We start from the raw sequence: 14652 nt of genomic DNA on the forward strand, positions 1-14652 counted from the left end.
CTATTGGCTCCTGCCAAGATCTTTTCATGTAACTTTCCCATCTTTTCATTCCTGCCCTTGGTGATGGACAGATATTTACAGACCTATGTACACCACGCAATTTCTGTGGGTTATGGTGAATGCTAATCCTATTATATCAGCCTATTGTTTTCACTGGATCTACTCTGAGAAAGTATGGCACCCTGAAATGGATTAAGTCTGCAACTAGAGGTACCACTGTATATTGAAATTTTGGGAAAGTTATAAATAAATATAAATATAATTTATAAATGTAGGTACAAGCTGCTTCCACACATGTGCAAGCACTTGTGCAAAAGGAGTGTACGCTTGTTCATTTGTACATCTCAGCTATTATGTGCACAGGTACACACACTGTACACTTGTTGAATGTTGCATGTGAATAACTAGGCAACTGTACAGCTCAGCTATCCAACAACACTCTTATATCAGGGAACAATATAGGTCAGCTCACATAAGGTCACAAGCCGTAAGTGATAAAAATAGGTATGGGCTTCTACACACACACACACTTAAGCTAGTTGTCAGGGTGTTAACTGAAGCAATATTTGGTTCTGCAGAGTACAGTAGTCCCAGCAGGAGAGGTGGTGAATGTTCCTTTCTAACAAGGTCACCGGACTCATTTGAATATTTCCAGCAGCTATTGCACTTAACACCTAAAGAAGGAAACAAATTAAGGCAGCCAAATGAGATGGAAAATATATGCTTTCTCTACTTGTGAATGTTTCAGAAGAGAACCACTACAACCCGTGGCAGTGCAAGGCCATGAAAGGACAATTATGAAGCAGCGGCGGTGTTAATATTTTTAGACAATTCTGTTGGATATTATTTTAAAACTTGACGCAGGCAGTGCCTTGATAAAAGGGGGGGGGGTCAAACCCACACACTTGAATTAACTGCCCCTTAAGGCTATATATTTGAGGACTCTCCACACTCCGTATCTATCGGTAGGATGGAAGAATACTATGCTAGCACAGTGAAATTTAAGGTGGCCAGCAGATATCGTCTCTTAATGTGGCTAATGGAGATTAGTGAGCACTTCTGTATTCCTTTGATATCTTACTATATAATATTTTGGTAAAAGAAAAAGTCATCATGCTGCTGTTTTCATGGCCAATAGGATCTGTGAGGGGTGGAGGGTCTGGGTGAGATGTAAAGAAAGGGGTTGGCAAGGGGGATTGGGAGGTTGGCATAGGGTGGGGGATAAGCAGGGTTGGCAAGTATGGAGAGCGTGCCACAGTATATCATATGACAACACCAGGTTGGAAATGTTAACCGTAGTGTAGACCCTCCTCTCCCAACCTCCTCGAAGCCATGCAATCAAATGGCCCATTAGCCATTCTGCTTCTAAACCAGCTTGCATTTCTGACACAGGTAGGTGTCAGAATATTACCACAGTTACACCACGCAATCCCATGTGCATGGTATCTTTGGGCTGTGAACTCTTTGACTAATATATTTTCAAGTATCACATCTGTGTGTATGCAACAAGTTTTGTTGGAGGAAAGATTCAACAAAATCTAGAAGAGGGATGAGCCTCTATAATATACACCCCAACCAACTGAGAATGTGAACTACCAGTTATTGCAGTAAGATCTCCCCCCCCCCCTTTTTCTTTTATCTCCCTTTCAAGGGAGACCAGAATAGAACAAGAGGGGAGTGGGCTAGGGTACGTCTGCCTAATTCATACTCCATTATATATTAAAAAAAACCCTCTCCCAATGAAATTTTTGTCTCTGCTTGGCAAGACCAAATGAACTGTGATTGAACCAGCAGCCCAAATGAATGACTTATTCTCAAAAAAGAAACCACAAGAAGACCAATCGCCCAAGCCAGACATGTAGGAATTTAATCTTAATTTGCATTTCATCAAAACAGAATCTCCTGCGGTTTGAGTACATGCAATCAGCTTGCTTGCTCTGTTCTGGTTGATCTATAAGCCTGCAGGGTGCTGAATGAGGCATGAGGGGCACTCACTGTCAAGAGAGCTTAATAGGGAGTAAAAAGGTAAAGGTAAAGGACCCCTGGGTGATTAAGTCCAGTCAAAGGTGACTATGGGGTTGAGGCGCTCATCTCGCTTTCAGGCCGAGGGAGCCAGTGTTTGTCCACAGACAGCTTTCCGGATCATGTGGCCAGCATGACTAAACCGCTTCTAGCACAATGGAACACTGTGACAGAAGCCAGAGTGCACGGAAACACTGTTTACCTTTCCACTGCAACAGTACCTATTTATCTTCTCGCACTGGTGTGCTTTTGAAATGCTAGGTTGGCAGGAGCTGGGACTGAGCAATGGGAGCTCACCTTGTCACGGGGATTCGAACCACCAACCTTCTGATTGGCAAGTCCAAGAGGCTCAGTGGTTTAATAGGGAGTAGCAGGTTATCAAGTACAGATTCCAGGACAGTGGCCAGACTTGGGTCTGGCTGTAAAGGACCTGGGACAGTTCCCACTATCCAGGCACAAGGCAAACGGATGCTGCTTCCGTGCAGAAGCCCTCTTCCATAGCTCTTACCAGGGTGTGGATGCTGACACCTCCTTCCATATATTTGCATATACACCTTGTGGGAAGGAAGAACATGCCAATATGAACCTTGACAAAGGTTGGTTCCTCCAGATCCTTGAACATTGCACAATTAGGTGTGGAACCCAGAGAAGCCTCCCATGTGGAAGTTTGTGCTTGAAGCTTCTCTGCCTCAGATGTTCACCTGAATGTGTGGGAGGCAAGGTTGGGGCTTGGAGGAAGTGCAGGTTGTCTGGCACAGGGCTTACGGCTACAGCCCCATTTCATAGACTGTAGCCCTTCACGCGAGTAATGCATGAAAGGGGCAAACGACTGAGCTCAACTTGGGATTGAAAGATCAGTGCAGGCCACCCGCCTGTACATGCCCTGCCTCTTAGCTGAGAACCAGCAGCAATATAACGGGGTTGCAAACTCCCTTTGATTCTTCCTGGAACTTACAGGATGGTATGTGCATGAAGAATGTGGCCTTGAGCATTTGAAAAGATGATGCACTTCAGAAGCATGTGCTCCTTGCCTGAATGGTGGAGTCAGGTGCTGATTACTCTTCATCTAAGGGGCATTTGTTTATAGTGAATTTCCTCTTCAATATATATTCCTTTAAAATAAATAAATGAATGAATGAATATTTACAACATAAAACTACAAAGAGCAAACAATCTGACAGCAAAATACAGTGGTACCTCAAGTTAAGAACTTAATTCGTTCTGGAGGTCCGTCCTTAACCTGAAACTGTTCTTAACCTGAGGTGCCAATTTAGCTAATGGGGCCTCCCGCCGCCACTGCGCGATTTCTGTTCTCATCCTGAAGCAAAGTTATTAACCCGAGGTACTATTTCTGGGTAAGCGGAGTCTGTAACCTGAACCGTATGTAACCTGAAGTGTCTGTAACCCGAGGTACCACTGTAACATTGCATCCTAGTCTTTTGTTATAAAGATAACAGAGGAAGACCATTCTTCCCATTACCTTTACAATTCAAATATCAGTTCTGAAATCCCAGATCACAAGAATTTAGAAAAGAGAGTCAGATGCAGTCTTCAGCAAGCGGGTGTCCTCCAGATGTTGTACTACAACTCCCAAAAGCCCCAGCTGGTGAAGTTTGGGGCTGGTGGGAATTATAGTCCAACAACATCTGGAGGGCACCAGCTTACTGAAGGCTCATCTAAGGGTACAAATAGTCCATTTTACTAGAGACAAGAATACTCTTCATATGCTGCCACACCTCAGGCATCAGGTGGGGAATTTACTATTCAGATACTTCAATCAATCAATCTCCTTTATTGGCATTAAAAAGTGCATCGTATACATGGATCAGAACACAACACCATTAATGAAACATAGTAGAAAATACTTAGGATAAAACTGTCCAGACATCATGAGGTACGAAGATGGCTATTCAAATACTTCTTAGTGATAATGGAAAAAAACCCATTTCATTCCAAATTTAGTAGCTTTAGAAAAAGAACTACTTATTTTTGTGCTGACATGCTACTCTACCACATACAGTTGGGTTTTGTTTTCTTTTTAATATAGAAGAACATTCAATACATTCATTTCCCTATCTACAGCCTGAGGTGTAACAGTCTAGGAATGTCAGCACTGCATTCCATTTCTGCTCATTTGAGTTGGCTCTCAGTGACTGTGGGATGATTGTAAAAGTGAGGTGACTTGCTTAGCACTGAGTGAGGCAGCTTGTTCTTGGACCTTATGGAGGCCAGCCACCATACTGATGTTCCAAACAACAACAACAACAACACCTTCTCCTACTCCTAATCAGGCATTTTACTGTCCTTGAATGAATGAATTTATTATTTCAGTCACAGATCAGTTCCAGCCCACATACAATATCAAGGAAGTCATACATTTGAATTTGCTATTAGGTATAACAGGGGCAATACAGATATAGCAACACTTAATATATATATAAATTAAAACTTAGTCATTAACATATAACCTAAAATTATCATTTAAAACCTTAATCATTATGATAGCACAGCTTCTTCCCTAAGTTTTATGGCAATCGCACAGAATTTGGCTACCCTTGACATGATCTCAGGATCCTTGTCCTCTACCAGGGATTTTAGACATTGAAGTTCAGATTCATTTGGAGATTTTTGCACAGCAGGGGTAATAAATGCCGAGCGTATATCCCCGTAGAAATGGTGGCGTAACAAGGCATAAGAGATGGTTTCTACCTCCATCAAGTCGCAGGGGCAGACTTGTTCCGTGTATGTTTACCCTCAAATCTGCCCTGCAGTAAGGCAGATGGCAGCATGTTGAATCTAGCGAGGGTAAATGAAACTGTCCTTGGACCATGTGCTTAGAAGAGTGCTTAAGAGAGGGCATTTCAAGATGGTGGTAGAGTCCACCATACCTCTGGCCATCTTGCTGAGAAAAACTCCCTACATATCCATTCAGTCATCTTGGAAGAATAAATACTGAGAAGACACATTCTCAGTTGGGTGAGAATGTGTGCTGGTAGTTCACAGGTCTCCCTCCCTCCTACTTCCATGAATCATCAGAAACCACAACACATGAACCAGCTCTAAACACCAGCAGAAAAAAATCTGAACTATTCCATAAACACAATTCAATGTGGGGGGTTTTGTTAGCAAGAAATGGCTAAATTTACCTTTCAGAGTCTCTCCACCCCTGAAAGTACTTGACTGAAAGTATAGAATATATCCGTGCAAAAGCAACAAAACCTGAGATCTCAAAACAAAGTAAAACCTGAACAGTGGGTGTTGGACTTGAGAAAACAGTGACTTGAGTTAAATGATATTTTTTGCAACTATAAAATGATAGCAACTCCTCATTTTATTTAGCTGTGTATGGCAAAATATATGCCTTGGTGGATAAATATTTGCAGTAACCCAGGAGCCTGCCTGGCTGAAGCGAAACAATTTTCAGCAGCATTAATTTCTGCTCCATTGTTCACTTATGCATTTAACTACTGAAATCAGATGAAAAGGGGGGGGGGGAATTCTCTCTCTCTCTCTCCCACAAATGTAATTGATGCACTCCCAATAAACTCTTCTTGTTCCTGGTTGTTATGTTCCGTCGCTAGACGAGTGTTCAATAAATGGAGCAACAGAATGCTATTAGTATTAAGTAGCTAATAAAGGAAGAGTTATGGAAGCATGTTAATAACCTTAGTACGTGGCGAGGCAGTGTGGGGGAGGATTGCAGGGGGAGGGAAGGGTGCCCCTTATTAGCAGTTGGGATAAAAACATGACTTCCAAGAATATTGGATTGCTTCAAAGAAGTAGCAGCCTAACCAAAGCCAATGCTTTACTGGGAAATGGATAGAGTGATCAGTAGCTTAATTACCCTGAACGTCATCTATCTGAACTGCTTAAGACTACAAGAAGCAATAAGAGTCCACAGCAGGAAGAAATGGATATGCAATGGATTTCTGAAACGGCAGTAGAAAAAAAAATGCTTTCTGTTTCCACCCCCAAGAGTTATTTATTTGTAAAATAGTAATAATTATAACCTGCCTTTTCACCACTGGGAACCACCACCACCCCTCCAAAAAAACCCCACCCCAATGAGAACTGAGTAGACTGAAGGACAGAAAGAGCTGAGAATGGAATAATAATAATAATAATAATAATAATAATAATAATAATAATAATTTATTATTTGTACCCCGCCCATCTGGCTGGGTTTCCCCAGCCACTCTGGACGGCTTCCAACAAAGATGAAAAATACACTAAAATGTCACATATTAAAAACTTCCCTGAACAGGGCTGCCTTCAGATGTCTTCTGAATGTCAGGTAGTTGTTTATCTCTATGACATCTGATGGGAGGGCGTTCCACAGGGCGGGCGCCACTACCGAGAAGGCCCTCTGCCTGGTTCCCTGTAACTTGGCCTCTCGCAGTGAGGGAACCGCCAGAAGGCCCTCGGAGCTGGACCTCAGGGTCCGGGCAAAACGATGGGTGAGGAGACGCTCCTTCAGATATACTGGACCGAGGCCGTTTAGGGCTTTAAAGGTCAGCACCAACACTTTGAATTGTGCTCGGAAACGTACTGGGAGCCAATGTAGGTCTTTCAAGACCGGTGTTATATGGTCTCGGTGGCCGCTCCCAGTCACCAGTCTAGCTGCAGCATTCATTAATTAGTTGTAGTTTCTGGGTCACCTTTAAAGGTAGCCCCACGTAGAGCGCATTGCAGTAGTCCAAGCGGGAGATAACCAGAGTATGCACCACTCTAGCGAGACAGTCTGCAGGCAGATAGGGTCTCAGCCTACGTACCAGATGGAGCTGGTAAACAGCTGCCCTGGATACAGATCTGACCTGTGCCTCCATGGACAGCTGCGAGTCCAAAATGACTCCCAGGCTGCGCACCTGGCCCCATTCAGGACCAGGGAATCCTCCACACCTGCCCGTCTCCTGTCCCCCAAAAACAGTACTTCTGTCTTGTCAGGATTCAACCTCAATCTGTTAGCCGCCATCCATCCTCCAACCGCCTCCAGACACTCACACAGGACCTTCACCGCCTTCACTGGCTATGATTTAAAAGATAGGTAGAGCTGGGTATCATCCGCATACTGATGAACACCCAGCCCAAACCTCCTGATGATCTCTCCCAGTGGCTGCATGTAAATGTTGAAAAGCATGGGGGAGAGGACAGAACCCTAAGGCACCCCACAAGTGGGAGCCCAGGGGTCTGAACACTCATCCCCCACCACCACTTTCTGAACACGGCCCAGGAGGAAGGAGCGGAACCACTGTATGACAGTGCCCCCAGCTCCCAGCCCCTCAAGACGGTCCAGAAGGATGTTATGGTCAATGGTATCAAACGCCGCTGAGAGATCCAGCAGAACTAGGAAACAGCTCTCACCTTTGTCCCTAGCCCGCCGGAGATCATCAACCAGTGCGACCAAGGCAGTTTCAGTCCCATGATGAGGCCTGAATCCCGACTGGAAGGGATCCAAATGGTCCACTTCTTCCAGGCGTGCCTGGAGTTGTTCAGCAACCACTCGCTCAATCACCTTGCCCAAGAATGGAAGATTTGAGACTGGGCGATAGTTGGCCATCGTGGCCGCATCTAAAGATGGTTTTTTAAGAAGCGGTTTAATAACCACCTCTTTCAGCGGGTCTGGGAAGGCTCCCTCACAAAGGGAAGCATTCACCACCCCATGAAGCCCATCGCCCAGTCCTTCCCGGCTAGCTTTTATAAGCCAGGATGGGCAAGGATCCAGGAGACAGGTGGTTGGCTTCACTCGTCCAAGCAGCCTGTCCACATCCTCGGAGGTAACAGATTGGAATTGATCCCACACAACTTGACTAGACAGGACTCTAGCACTCTCCTGCCCTGGCCCTGCTCCCACGGTGGAGTCTACTTCTTCCACTTCCACTTCTACTTCTACTATCCCGAGATATCTTGTCAGGCCCACACATCACTGCTTCTGTTCCCCTCAGTAGGGAATCCCCTATCACCACTACACGCCTCCTCTTATGTTTGGTCGGGGTTCTTCCGTGAGCTGTCCATTCCAAGGTCGCCTGCACATTCCCTGAGGACTGACTTTGCTGCTTGTCTTCATATACCTGATCGACTGTAATGAGGGAGAGATCCTCAAATGGAGTCTGCTCTTCGTCTTCCATTCTAGGGGAGAGGACCTCAAAGTGATTGTGTATTTCTAAACAATCAGAACGAACCCTGGGCCTCCTACTTCTTTGAGTCACGTTTCTCCATATATCTGGCTCCTGTGTTGGTGAACTAGCCTCCTTCTCAGGGGAGTCCCCTGTCTCCTCCTTGGTGGAGACGGTGCGCTCTGTTGCTTCCAAGAAAAGCTCCAGCTCTCTAATTCTTTGGAGCGTAGCTACACGTTCCTCCAGTTGCTGGACTTTGTCTTCTAAGAGGGCAATCAACATGCAATTGCTGCAGGTAAAGCTGCCTGCAACCTTTGGCAAGATGGCAAACATTGCGCAGGAACCGCAGGCGACTGCAGCTGTTCCCTCCCCCTCCATCTTGAGAACGTGTCGTTGGGGGGTGGCTACACCGGTCCTCCATCATAAAAAGCGTGAAGACAGGACAAATAACTCCCCCCCCCCAAAAAAAACCTAGGTCTCCCCCAACAAACGTTTGAGACTAGCTCCCCTAAATCTAAAAGATGGATCAAATTGCGTGCGCCGCTTCCCTGCAAGCTCTGATAAGCTCCTCCCACAGCTAATCACTTGCCTCAACAGAAACCCTGCCCCCTCTGACCTTTGCACAGGGAGAGCTCAAAGCGGAGCACGTTCAGTTTCTGAAAAATGTTCGCAAACCGGAAAACTTACTTCTGGGTTTGCTGTGTTTGGGTTCCAAGGTGTTTGAGAACCAAGGTACCACTGTACAGTCAAACTGAGCAGGATTTAAACCTCATCCAGCAGTTGGTGAGTGGGGATTAAATCCTGCTCAGTTCGGCAGGATTCCACGCAATCCCCTCCCTGATGGAAGTGAGACCATTCCACAGAAATCAGTGAGGGGCCTTGTCATCTAGGCAACCCAGGACCTCCACACACACTATCCAGGCTTGCACCCCAGGGAGGTCACTTTGGTGCTGCTAACACAGCAGTTTGACTTCACCCCTGGAAGCCCACTCCATTGTCTTTTGAGGCAAACAGATGTCAACCAAGTTGTATGAGAATGTGGACTAGCACACACATTTGAATACACATCAGAGCAGGCATCCTATTCCAAGCAATGCAGGCAGACAGACTGTGTTCGCATGTGGCTGGGTACACATTTATTGTCTATTTGAATATAAATGTGATGTTTGCTCAACTTCTCAATCCAGAAAATGACACATGTACAGAAGCTGTTTGCATGCATGTAGGACAATTTACATAAGACAGATATATCACTTGTATAGATGCCTTGATATGAGTAAGCCTTGCCTATAAAAACTCAGCCGTTCTTTCCGCAACAAAACCAAGTGAAGAAAAAGTGAGAATTATCATTAACACCCAGAGATATTTTTATAGTTGATTAAAAAAAGAGAGCAATGCAATTTTTGTCATTTTGTTTTTGAAGTACATATTTTGATTTGACACTTCTAACATTTTTATTTGTAGAAAATTGCCAGCCACATCAAATAAAGCAGAGCATGCTAATTCCATTGCCTTTGGTTACCAAATGTTACCAAAGAGGACCCACCATTTAATGTGATGCCCAGGATGAGAATTAAATGAAAATGTTGTGGACCTGGCTTTCTGAAGTTCATTGGGTGCAGAAAATATAAATACTTTGTATACAGAATCCTCTCATATTGTGTACCTTTTACCAAAACACACACACAAGGAAATCTATTAAACTAACTGATCACCAGGGTGATAACCAGGGGTCACCAACATGCCAGTGGGTGATTTGATGCCCTTTAGATTTTCCCCAGACACCCAAGAAGTTTGTGAGCCACCCACTCACTGCCCCCTTGGCCACTAGGTGCTGAAAGTGGTTAATTATTTCTCCCTTGAAATACCGTATTTTTCATCCCATAGGACGCTCTGTCTTATAGGACGCACCTACTATTTTTTTTGGGGGGGGGGGGAATAAAGGAATTTTTTTCTCTTTTATTTCCCCCCCAAAACCAGGTCGGGGAACAGTGGGATGGCGGCGCTGTGCCTCCCCGCTGTCCCCCGAGCTTGTGGGGCTGGCCGATGTCTGCCCGGCGCGAGGGGCGCTCTGCTTCAGGGCGCCCGGCTGCAGACACCTGCGTGAAGCACAGGGTGTCCTCCGGAGGGTGCCCCATGCTCCGCACTGCAGGCTGCTGCCTGCAAGCCTTGCACGCCCGGGCGAACTCCCCCCGGACGCGCAAGGCTTGCGGATAGCTTCCTGGAGCCTGGAGAGCGAGAGGTGTCGGTGCGCACCAACGCCTCTCGCTCTCCAGGCTTCAGCGAAAGCCTGCATTTGCCCCATAGGATGCACACACATTTCCCCTTCATTTTTGGAGGGGGAAAGTGCGTCCTATAGGGCGAAAAATACGGTAGTTAGAGTTACATTTGCCTTAATGCATGTGCATGTGGGTGCCTATTATTAGTATTATTATCCCACCCATCTTGGCTGGGTTGCCCCAGCCACTCTGGGCTGCTTATAGCACATATAAAAACATAGTAAAACATCAAACATACAGATGTCTTTGAATTGTGCTCGGAAATGTACTGGGAGCCAATGTAGGTCTTTCAAGACCGGTGTTATATGGTCTTGGTGGCCACTCCCAGTCACCAGTCTAGCTGCAGCATTCTGAATTATTTGTAGTTTCTGGGTCACCTTCAAAGGTAGCCCCACAGAGAGTGCATTGCAGTAGTCCAAGCGGGAGATAACCAGAGCATGCACCACTCTGGCGAGACAGTCTGGTAGGGTCTCAGCCTGTGTACCAGATGGAATTGGTGGACAGCTGCCCTGGACACAGAATTGACCTGTATCTCCATGGACAGCTCTCAAAGTGGCAGATAACCAGAGCATGCACCACTCTGGCAAGAAAGTGTGCGGGCAGGTAGGGTTTCAGCTAGCGTACCAGGTGGAGCTGGTAGGCAGATGCCCTGGACACAGCTGCCCTGAATTCAGAAACATTTGTGCTAATAAACATGTGCTATTCTCATGGTTCCCCTCTCTGATCTGGCTGCCAGAAATGCACATGCCAAGCCCTGTGCCTCCCCAAAAAAGTATCCCATTGATCAACTGTTTCAGAGGCAGAACAGATAAACTCAGCACCCTCCCCTTCCAGCTGACCTTCCCAGCCAAACCACTGATAGTTGTGATTCCATCTTCTTTCAAAGGACTCTGCATGCACTTTCTCCTTGTACTGTCTCCGATCAGAGACTGTGACACTTGAATAGATGCTTCTGTGTTACTTTTGAAAGGAATCTAACAAAATCTTCAGGACCATCATCTGGGGAGAGCAGTAGGGGGAAAGGGTTCTGGCCTAAGGCAGCTCCCACAGCACAGTTTTGCAAACAAGCAGATTTTCATCTGATTACTTATTTTGAAAGATCCTCTTGGGCTAGCTCAGGAAGGGGAAGCAGCTACACAAGGTATCGTAGCTTGAGTCACTAATTACAAGGATCCCTGCTGAGATTGGGGGTGGGTGGAGCTGCCCATTTCAATTTCTGTGTCCCGTTTCCCCAATCTTAAATGCAATTCTCCACATATTCACATCAGTTTGTGTGTGTTTTTAAGCCATCAGGACAAGAATTCATCATCATGTTCATTGCTCCCAATAGGCACATGGAGGGCACCATGTTGGCTACCTCTTCCCAGGAGCCTTAAAGTTGTCCATCTCCACTTCCTGCAGCAGAAGAGCAAGACCTTTTCTTCCATGGAGTGACTAGGCTCAATGAGATAAGTATCTCCTCTTCCAATACAGTCATACCTCGGGTTGAAGTCGCTTCAGGTTAAGCCTTTTCCAGTTGCGCTCCGCAGCGACTATAGCTGTCAACTTTTCCCTTTTCTTGCGAATAAGGGAATTTCCCTTAAAAAAGGGGGAAGAGTTGACAGCTATGGCAGTGACCCGGAAGTAACAGAGCGCGTCACTTCTGGGTTTTGCCACTCGCGCATGTGCAGACGTTCAAAATGACGTCACGCACATGCGCGGAAGCGACAAATCGCCACCCGCGCATGCACGGACACGCAGTCGCAGGTTGCGTTCACTTCAGGATGCAAACGGGGCTCTGGAACGGATCCCTTTCGCATCCTGAGGTACCACTGTATCTATTTTTGCCCTTCTGGTCTGGTGCCTAGGATGCATAGGAACCTACTCCTAGAGGCTGTTGGGCCTCTGCCTCCACAATTAAATATTTGAGGGGTCTGGGCTCCCGCAAAGTTGGTGGGCATTGTAATTCAAATATTGTGCGTGCTTATCTGGGCCCCCACAATATTTCCTTCAAGTTGACACGATGTGACCAGCTTCCAGGGCTGGCTCCAAATTTGAGTGGACTCTTGGCTAAGTTTCTTCCAGCAAGCCCTCCTGCATCAGGGGGCTTCCTCTAGCCTACCTGGCAGCAGCAGCAGCAGCAGCAGACAGGTAGGCCCAGAAGCCACTCTCTTTATTTCCCACAGCCCCCTCCCCCTGCAACATTGCCTCGTTCCAGGGCATTGTGGGAAATTAACATGGTGTCTCCCGGCCTTGGGCATTTATTTTCAAAGGGGACCATGCGGCAGGCATCAGTGGTCGGTCCCGCCAGCGCCTTGCAAGTCCTGGTTGGTCCTCCTTGCTCCAGTGAATGTAGTGGTCTGGACGTAAGAGAGTGGGGAGTCCCTGTAACCTTAGTCACTACAAAGGCATTTGTATCCAATAACGATTTTGCACACAGAGCGACAACAATCAAAAGCAACTCCGGGCGTGATTGACACCCCGCACAGTTGCTCGAGTTTCATCCATCATGTAAATGTCCTCAGGGTATGTCTTCACTAGACTTTTTACCTCCACTTAATTGACTGCCAAATAACTCAGACGCTCCTCAAATATTTGAGCCGGGATACAAAACATTTTACGATTTACCCTGGGGATCAGCCTGGAGCAAACATTTGAGTAATAACCCAGGCTAGCCATGACAAAGGGCAAAACTACTTAGCAACCAGTTAACCTAAGGCCAAATGGAGTTGCAGACAAACTCAGATTTATGCAATTTCGCCGACTCAGAAACCCGGGAGCACGTGTCAGAAATATGAATTGAAGCCAAATCACTCTGCTTTGATTTATCCTTTTTTGCACCTTTGCCTGGCTCCCTTGTGTAATAAGGTGCCTGTGATACCTTCAGACAAAAGCTGTGTTTGCGCTCATAAATTACATCAGTTTAAACAGGGGAAAAACCTCCAGAAATATTTATCACTGTAAAGTGTGCCTAAGACAGGAGCATCCACAGTTACTAAGTGATGAGCCCCAGACAGCAATCTGTAGAAAACAGACAGGATTTGACTGCCTAAGCTGCAGTCTTGTCCATGCTTACCTGAAAGTAAGTCTCGCTCAAGTCTGAATGAAGTCTGATCGGGAGGATAGCTCAGTGAGTAGATCCTGAGATTCTCAATCTCAGGGTCCTGGGTTCAAGCCCAAGTTGGGCAAAAGATTCCTGCACTGCAGAGAGTTGTACTAGATGACCCCGACTTCCCTTTCTTTTTCTGTGATTACACTGTAAGGAAGATTAAGGCCTCATGCTTACTTTTTTGTTTTATTCATTTTTAAAAGACTTCTGTATCCCTCTTTAGAACAATTGCTGGCCAGAGCTGATGTGCAACCTGTAAAAAAATAATCAAAACAGTTAATACAGCAATGGAACCTATTAAATTTAAACAATAAAGTTGACCAAAAGTAGGCCAGGAAAATAGCCTCCTCTTATCCAGCATCCCAATTTAAACTCCAAAGGCCATTCTAGACCTTGTCTAAAGGAGACACCTACTTAACTTCCCTTAGGATCACATGTCACTGGTAAGGAGCCACCCCAGAGAAGGCCCTGCCAGCCTAGCAGATTTTACAGGTGGGCATCTCAGTAGGGCCTCTGAAATACATGTTAAGTCACAGGTAGGCTGATACAGGTGCATTCAGTCCCTATGATAAAATCCCTACAATGAAAGACAAAATAAGAAAGTGAATAAAGTATGACTGCATAGTATAGTCTGAAAATAACACACTATAGGCATATTTGGGATGAGTCCATTTACACTGGGCAATCATTGCTAGGACAATGTTGCTGTAATCTTGTCTTATTTCCTGTATAAAGAAAAGATATCCATTTGAAAACACAACTCTTTGTTTATGTCTTTATAACCTGTACAATCAAACGAGATATTTTTCACTGTAAGTGCTCTTGAAAGAGTCACAATCAAAATTAGTATGTGGTAAATACGGATACAAATTGTCCAGACTTTTCCCTTTTCTCCCTTGTGATCATGTGGGATGCAATCCTGTTTAAAACAAAAACTAACACCTCTAAATGAGATCAGTTATCTTCAAGCAATAAGATTGCTCCCGATCTTTGATGAATCTGAATTCAACATTCTTATTTTGATTTGCCCCCTTAGTTTTTAAATTGATTTAATTTGTTGTACTTTATCTTGTCAAGTCACTCTGAGATTTTTTTTCCTTTTGTATATAGTGACTGATAAAGGAATAATAATAATAATAATAATAATAAT

Source organism: Podarcis tiliguerta (assembly GCF_965153285.1).
Source record: "Podarcis tiliguerta genome assembly, chromosome: 12".
NCBI lineage: Eukaryota > Metazoa > Chordata > Lepidosauria > Squamata > Lacertidae > Podarcis > Podarcis tiliguerta.